The sequence below is a fragment of the Phalacrocorax carbo genome, chromosome 3 (assembly GCF_963921805.1).
Source record: "Phalacrocorax carbo chromosome 3, bPhaCar2.1, whole genome shotgun sequence".
NCBI lineage: Eukaryota > Metazoa > Chordata > Aves > Suliformes > Phalacrocoracidae > Phalacrocorax > Phalacrocorax carbo.
The window spans coordinates 119,280,182-119,288,342 of NC_087515.1; positions in this window are offsets into that span (position 1 = coordinate 119,280,182).

Below are 8,161 nucleotides of genomic sequence, written 5' to 3' on the forward strand. Positions count from 1 at the left end.
AGGTCTTTCTTGAAGAAAGATGGTGGCTAGGAAGTAGTTGAGGTTGCCCCCAAAGCATGAGGATCCCCCCAAGTTGCCTTGTGAAGAAAAAGGCAACCAGGAGTAATCTGTCCAACTGTTAATAGCAGACATCATCTTTGAGAGCCAGCTAAGAACTCCAAGACACTTCTGGGTAGACTTCTGTTGGGACTTTCAGTGGCGCCCAATGACAGGACAAGGGGCAATGGGCACAGGCTAGAACACAGGAAGTTCCACCTCAATATGAGAAAAATCTTCTTTCCTGTGCGGGTGCCAGAGCAGTGGCACAGGCTGCCCAGGGATGTTGTTGAGTCTCCTTCCCTGGAGACATTCAAACCCAGCCTGGACGTGGTCCTGTGCCCCCTGCTCTGGGTGTGCCTGCTCAAGCAGGGGGTGGGACGAGCTGATCTCCAGAGGTCCCTTCCAACCCCCACCGTTCTGTGATTCTGTGATTCTCTGTGATGTACATGCAGTAAGTGTGCTGGTTCCAAGACCAGCATGAATCCACGATTCAGGCATGTGGAATTAACACATGCAGTCCAGATGATTCAGAGACGTGCAGTAGCTTTGCTGGTTTCTGGGAGCTCTGCACCTGTATGCATATAAAAATTGAATGTGTGAACTAAGTCTTTTATGGTAAGGCATACGTCTCCCCAAATGTTGATGGAAGATGTGACTTACCCAGCTGGAGTGGATAAACAGCAGTGATCTAGTTTAATCCCTTGCAAAAATTAAATTATTCTCTGACGAATAACTTTGAATAGATTAGACTGCCCCATTTAGACACTCAGAGTCCTGAAGCTTCCTCTACTTTCTTTTGTAAATTATTCTGTGGTGAAATAGGTGTCTCAGTTAATTTTGCCTGAATTCTCACTTTCCTGCTGCCATCCTACTCCACCACTTCGGTTACAACTTCAGTGTTTAGGACTTCAAAATATATGTTTGCTATTTTGTTCTGGCTGGAGAGCAGCTCTGTGGAAAGGGACCTGGGGGTCCTGGTGGACAGAAAGCTCCACATGAGCGAACAGTGGCTGCTGCAGCCAAGGCGGCCAACAGGATGCTGGGTTGCATCAAAAAGAGCATCGCCAGCAGAGATAAAGAAGTCATTATCCCACTCTACTCAGCGCTTGTCAGGCCACACCTGCAGTACTGTGCACAGTTCTGGTCCCCGCTATACAAAAAGGATGTACAGGCTGGAAGGGGTCCAGAGAAGGGCCACCAAGATGATCAGAGGACTGGGAAGCTGCCATATGAGGATAGGCTGGGAGAGCTGGGTTTGTTCAGCCTTGAGAAAAGGAGGCTCAGAGGGGATCTCATCACCGTGTACCAGTACTTAAGGGGTAGCTACAAAGAAGATGGAGACTCCCTTTTTACACGGAGTCACATGGAGAGGACAAGGGGGAAAGGACACAAGTTGCTCTTGGGGAGTTTCCCATTGGACACGAGAGGGAAATTTTTCACATTGAGGACAGTCACCATTGGAATAATCTCCCCAGGGAAGGGGTTGACTCGGCCATGTCGGACACCTTCAAGAGTCGTCTGGACAGGGTGCTGGGCCATCTTGTCTAGACTGTGCTCTTCTGAGAAAGGTTGGACATGATGATCCCTGAGGTCCCTTCCAACCTGGGATTCTGGGACTGTGTGTGATTCTTTGCTTAGCACTTAATCTTCTGATGTCCACACATTCATTCTAAATCAGCTGCTATAAAACCTGGGACAATTTACATACTTTCCTGTTAATTCCCTCCAATTTGTCAATAACTTCCAAGGACTAAGGTGAGTAAGACCATAGAAAACTCTTCTGGGAGATAAAAGAAAAAAGAACATTCCTTTTCCTATAGATGTAGTTCAGAGCTCTATTTGCCTCTGCTACAGCCGTATAACTTTGTAAATTTGCACTGAATTTGCATTTGCCTGTTATGCTAAAGTTTTTCAAGCATTACTACTTGGTAGGTATCTTTTTCAATGTGAAGTGAGTGTCTCTGCTCAGAGTTATTTGTTCTAAGAGGTTTTTTCATGTTAAATAATACTTTTTTTATTTCTTAGCATGATTTTTATTTTCCACACCCTTGTGTTAATTATGTGCATTCAGAGGGTCTTGAAAAACTTACTCTTTAATAAAACAATTAGAAAGGTTCAGTAATATATTGCTTGCCAAAGGTCTCAGATGGCAATTGAAAACAGGTATGTGAAAAATGGAAATCTGGTGAAGTGTACGTTGGGGCACAAGGAATTTAAATTCTCTTTGATAAAGAATAATTAGGATGATCAATCCTTAAAAAAGGAAAAGAGAAAAAATGCAAACCCCAGTAGATGTAATATTTTGGTGGTAGGCAGTTCACTTAAGAATCTTAGCTTGTGTTTTCTCTCTACTCAAAACTTACATTTACTTAATGACCACTAGACACCAAAATGGAGAATGTCTCATAGATACCCATTATAAACTATCAGGGGCAAAGGGAAAGGCTTACAAATAGAAAAACACATTTTGGATTCTGAAGACTGTTAGTTGCATTCTTGGGTGGGGATAATGTGTCTGAGTGTTTGGGAATAGTGTCCGTAACCGACTGTTACACCCTGATGGTACTCCTCTGCCTGTAGATGTTGCAGTTACTACTTCTGTGGAACACTGATAAACACACTGCTATTTCCTTCTCTCATTTTGTTGTCTTAAAAATTAATTAAATTAATAAATTCTTCCCATGAAAAGTCTTTTGCGGTCATCTGGTGTCCTAATGAGTAACAGAAAGAAAACTGTTGCTGCCAATCTTTCATATGAACAGGACAGCCAGCCACACTCAGAAGTGTAGCTTTCCTCTATTTGAGTTTCCTTATGATCACAGAAGGTTGAGCAATCTCTTTAGTAAGGGCAGAGAATTTAAATTCCAGGTTTGGGTCAGGTAAGAAATAGTCCAAGAGTAGCTCACTGACTCTTTTACCGCTTTAGCCTGAAATGTTACTTTGTTTTACGCCAGTTGGTTTACAAATCAGGGTGGAGACTGAGGAGGAGAAATTACCAAACTATTCCAACTTTCACAAGTTTATAGAAGAGTGTGGGGTTCCTGCTATGTCATAAAATAATTGCTAAATATTCATATATGTTGGAGGCCTGAAAAAGATGATCAAAACTGATGCTGAACACCGAGAGACCTGAAGGACATTCCCCAAAAGAATTCAATGAATTGAGTAATTAACTTAAAGCATCCTCGATAGTTCTGACACAACTTTGTTCAGCATTTAACTGAGTATTATCTCTGATACATGCCCAGTCTATAGTCAGTTTTTGGGTTGCTACTTAATGCAGATTTCTTTTTCTATATGTTTATTGTTGAGGAGTTTATAAGAATTGTGACTGTTAAAGCACTGTTTGTGGCTAAGAAGGGTGGATTTCTATATTGATAAGGATTGCTTCTAAAATCATTTGGGACCAATGGGATGCAGGAATCATTCCAGCAATTGAAGTTTTTCCTTTTGATATATTGATTAGAAATTGTAAAAGGGAGAGAAAATTCCATAAATAATCTATTTGCATTTAATTGTGACTCTGTGTTGATCATCCCAACTAAACAATAGAATCAAAGAATCATAGAATGGTTTAGGTTGGAAGGGACATTAGACCCCATCTAGTGCAACCCCCCTGCAATAAGCAGGTACATCTTCAATTAGATCAAGTTGCTCAGAGCCCCGGCCAGCCTGACCTTGAACGTTTCCAGGGATGGGGCATTGACCACTTCTCTGGGCAACCTGTGCCAGTGTTTCACCACCCTCATTGTAAAATTTTTTTTCCTTATATCCAGTCTAAATCTCCCCTCCTTTAGTTTAAAACCGTTACCCCCTTGTCCTGTCACAACAGGCCTTGCTAAAGAGGTTGCCCCCATCCTTCCTGTAGTCCCCCTTTAAGTACTAAAAGGCTGCAAAAAGATCTGCCCACAGCCTTCTCCTTTCCAGGCTGAACACCCCCAACTCTCTCAGCCTGTCCTCGTAGGAGAGGTGCTCCAGCCCTCGGATCATTTTTGTGGCCTCCTCTGGCCCCGCTCCAACAGGTCCGTGTCCTTCCTGTGCTGAGGGCTCCAGAGCTGGATGCAGGACTCCAGGCGGGGTCTCACCAAAGCTGAGTAGATAAATGTGGCATTTCAAATATATCCAACCCATACACAGAATGCAGTTCAGAAAGGGGCTTTTCAAATAATAAGTAGTACATGACTCTCAGGAAAAATTCCTCCTCTGGTTAAATAAACTGCTCTGTGTGGTTTTTTACACATGTACTTATGCCCATATTTTATTCTTTATGGTACAGAAAAGTCAACGAAGGATGAAGGCTTTGCCAACTGGAGGGATTTGTTTACTCTTTTTTAAGTAGATGTGCAATAGATTGGAACTTGCTAGATTTCTAGATGCTTCTGGTATATCTGGTATATATATGGCCTGTATATTTTAAGAGTTCATACTGGTGGCTTTTCTTCACTTTCTGGTTCTACACAAGCTGTTGAAACAGGACAAAAATTATGGATTTTTTCACAAGAAATTACTTAGATTGTTATGTGTGATATGGGCTAATTAGTTAGGGAGTAAAAAACTTAAATGCTGTGGCAACAATGAGATCTCTTTTAAGAAAATTATTTTTCTAAGTACTGTCTTTAAGCTAGAAGTGATAAATTTCCCCACTTCTCGTGCCATGTTTGGACATAATCAGCTGTAACAGAGCTCTCTCACTCACTATAGAACCTCTGTTTACAGATTTTCCTCTATACCATTTTCCTCTGTCCTCATATCAGATGTTTTCCATGTACCCATGGAAAGGGTTGACATTGCCTCAGCTGTAATTTTGGCATGGTGGTAACTTACGCTGTGGTTGCACCTGTATGCAGTTATGGCTTCGTTGAAGGGGTTTCCCCCTTTGCCAATAAAACGCCATATTATTTCCTATTTCTTGATTCTTAAAAAAAATAATAATAAAAATTGATTGATGTGTGCTTACATTTGCTTTCCAGAACGTGACTGCTTTTTTATAGCGTGCTGGCTCTACTGCTGATACGTCCTTTCACGGTTTGAACCTACTCTCGTTGAAATCAATGGAGAAGTTCCCGCTTCTTTATCGAAAGTGGTATTGTAGTCTCGCTTACTAATATGGTGAGTTTTACCTGTTTATTACAGTCCCAGTGCCAAACCTCTGTACTGGACTTGTACTCCACTGAAGTCACCAGAGGCATGTGCATTCAATACCAGCTGAGAAGCTCTGTGCCCTGCAGTCATATCTTGCTTTTCCTCACTGCACTCTCCCAAAAACTGTTTTCTTTGAGAATATGGTTTCCAGTGCTAAGCTCTGTCTTTAACCAGCTATTCACTCTGTACAAATAGAAAGAAGGAATTTTTTAAATGACTGTACTTAGTGTTTGATATGGTGTCAAATTGATACTGGGAAGACGTCTACAGCTTAGCTCACCTGCTGCCCCAGCTGGGCTTGCTGTCTGTCTGCCAACTTTTTTTCCTTTTCTTTTTTTTAATAAAAGGAGACCAAGAAAATGGAAATAAAAATCACAGTTATCAGAATAATAAGAAACAAAAATTCAATGCATGAATATATTAAATCCTGTTGTACCTAAAAGTTAACTTTCCTCGCGCAAAAAAAGCAAAGTGGTAAAAGACTGAACTTGACCCAACAGATTGTATACACCTTATCTGGCAATATTAACATGCACTTGAAAGTTATTAGTGCCCCAAACCTTTCAATACCGAAGTGTGCCCTAAATGTTATTTGATACTAGATGTTACATAAATCTGTATTTTCATTACTAAGCAACTTTAGGATATGTAGTGTGTGTTTGAAAAAAGGCATGGTAATAACTCACTAATAATGGGTGCCATGTGGGGGGAAAAAGGCAATATTACCTACCTAAGAAATATAAAACATGGTTTATATTTTCAACAGTTTGAGAATGAAATGAAAACAGAATATTTGGTGCACCTGTAAAAACATATTTGATCATAATGGCAAGTACAGCATTCTTAGTGTGGGATTCATATTTCATAACTCATGTTCAAACAAGAAAAATGATTATAATGTTAAGTATTTCCTGAGTTTATTTTGATGGATGGCAGAATAAGTATCTTTTACTCATTAAAATACAGATTGGTATAATTTAATAAATGAATTTAATACACAGATGTTCAGGATTGTTTGAGCAGAGTGCATATTTATCAACTTCTCTATAACTGATCCTCTTTTATTTTTTTTTTAAAGAAATTTGCAGGAGCCAAAAGTTTATTAGATCTGTATGATCTCGGCCTGGTATCAGATATCAAGTATGTTGTTTGAATCATGTCAGGTGATCAAAGTGTTTCCTTTTGATTGATGAACCTGTAAACAGCAAACTATTTGAGTGGTCATTGCTTTGCATCTGTTTGAGACACTGACACATCTTTGAAAAAATGGCCAAGATTTGTAGGAGTGACTTCCAATACTGGGAACTTCACTTTTGGGTGCCCTACAGAAGACTGATCTTCAGACAGTATTAAGTACTCTGGTTTGAAAAGCTGTTTCAAGTTAGATACTTCCAAAATAGGGCCCCAGAATAATTTGTCACATAGAAGAATTGTAACCAGGAAATGCAGGGGCTGATTTTCCCTATTGTTTAGATACACTTTTGCTTCACTGGCTTCAGTGGAGTTGTACTGGATTTATATGCACGTAATGAGAAAAGAAATAGGACTGTCATTTTTTAAGCATGTATTACGGAAATATGTGGAGCTGCAAAGCATCCAAGTGAGCTTATAAGAAGTATTTGCAGAAAAGAGTGGATCTCAGATAGTCCTTGGCCTAAGATCCACAGAAGAATGTCACTGTCCTGCTGCTCTTAATGCACCTGAAGGAGCCTGGCCTCTTGAATGGGCTCCACAGCCTTGAGAAGGTGCCTGAGCATCCTGTGGAGAGATGCTCAGGAGTGAGGACCCCAGTATGCAGCACTCTGAGCTGCCTTTGCTTGCCAACTGCATGTTTCTGAAATTAGCAACATAAATCCCTTCCTTCGGGATCTGAGGTTTGGTTGTCTCTGTTGAAATAGCACTCTCTCTTTTTATGCTGATCATTTAGAAGGGTTTTTTTTGCTCTCGAAGCAGGTTGTCTGTATGGTGCCCTCCTTCTTGCAGCACATCAGGTCACTGCTAGGAGTTGTTTGAGGATTCAAATCCATTCTCCTCCCCTGAGAAGTGACTGAAAAGAATCAGGTGCTGGGCAATTTTACAATGGGGAGGATTGAATTTATGCCACTTTGCATACAGGACCTCACGTTTTCTCATGCTAAGAGGGACCATGAGTGAGCATGGTTCCCTACAGTCGTGTGTGGGTGTGTGAGTCCTCCAAGGATCATTTCCCTGACCCTGATTTAGAGCTTCTGCTACTGAGCAATTCAGTAAAACCAAATGAGTTTGTCCTCCTTGTATCTTTCAAGAAAGGTTTTGGTCTGCAGCATTTGTTCTGGGTTCTTATATTGTAGGTAAGCTCTGAGCTTCCATCTCAGCTTGCAAATGTAACAGTGCAGCGGTTGGCACAGTCTGGCCACGTCCTTGTATTGAGCATGATGGTCAGATGCAAACGGTCTGTTGGGAATATTTCTTGGCTTTTGCTAACTTCCTGACTCTGCCCAGAAATTTAGAAGAGTGCTGGTTGGCCTGGTCTATAAGTATGCTGGGAGAACTCTAATAAATTCACAGAGTAGCTTATTGAATGCCATTACATGTGCCAGTGTGCTGGTGCTGGTATTACTTAAGGTACTAGAATAGATGCAGCCACATGGTTCCTCCTAGATTAAACACTGCAGGTAAATCGGACTAGGAGGTATCTAGTTTACAAAACTCATTTGAGCAGAGATGTGAGAGAGTCAGGTATATGCTTGCCCCTCAAGGCAAGAGGCTGGATGCTTGGCAAACTGGAAAAGAGCACCGCTGAGCATGCCAGAGTTAAAGAACAGCTAAGAAGCTTCCAGTGTTCAGAGCAAGTATGTGCATTGGTGATGTTTGAACACCACAGGCAAACTAACCTTTTACTCCAGGCTTTATCTTTAAAGAGGAATACCAGATTAGATGTGGAATGGAAGTGAAAACAAAGAGGCATTAGTTTTCAAATTATTTCACAGGGTTGTTAAAA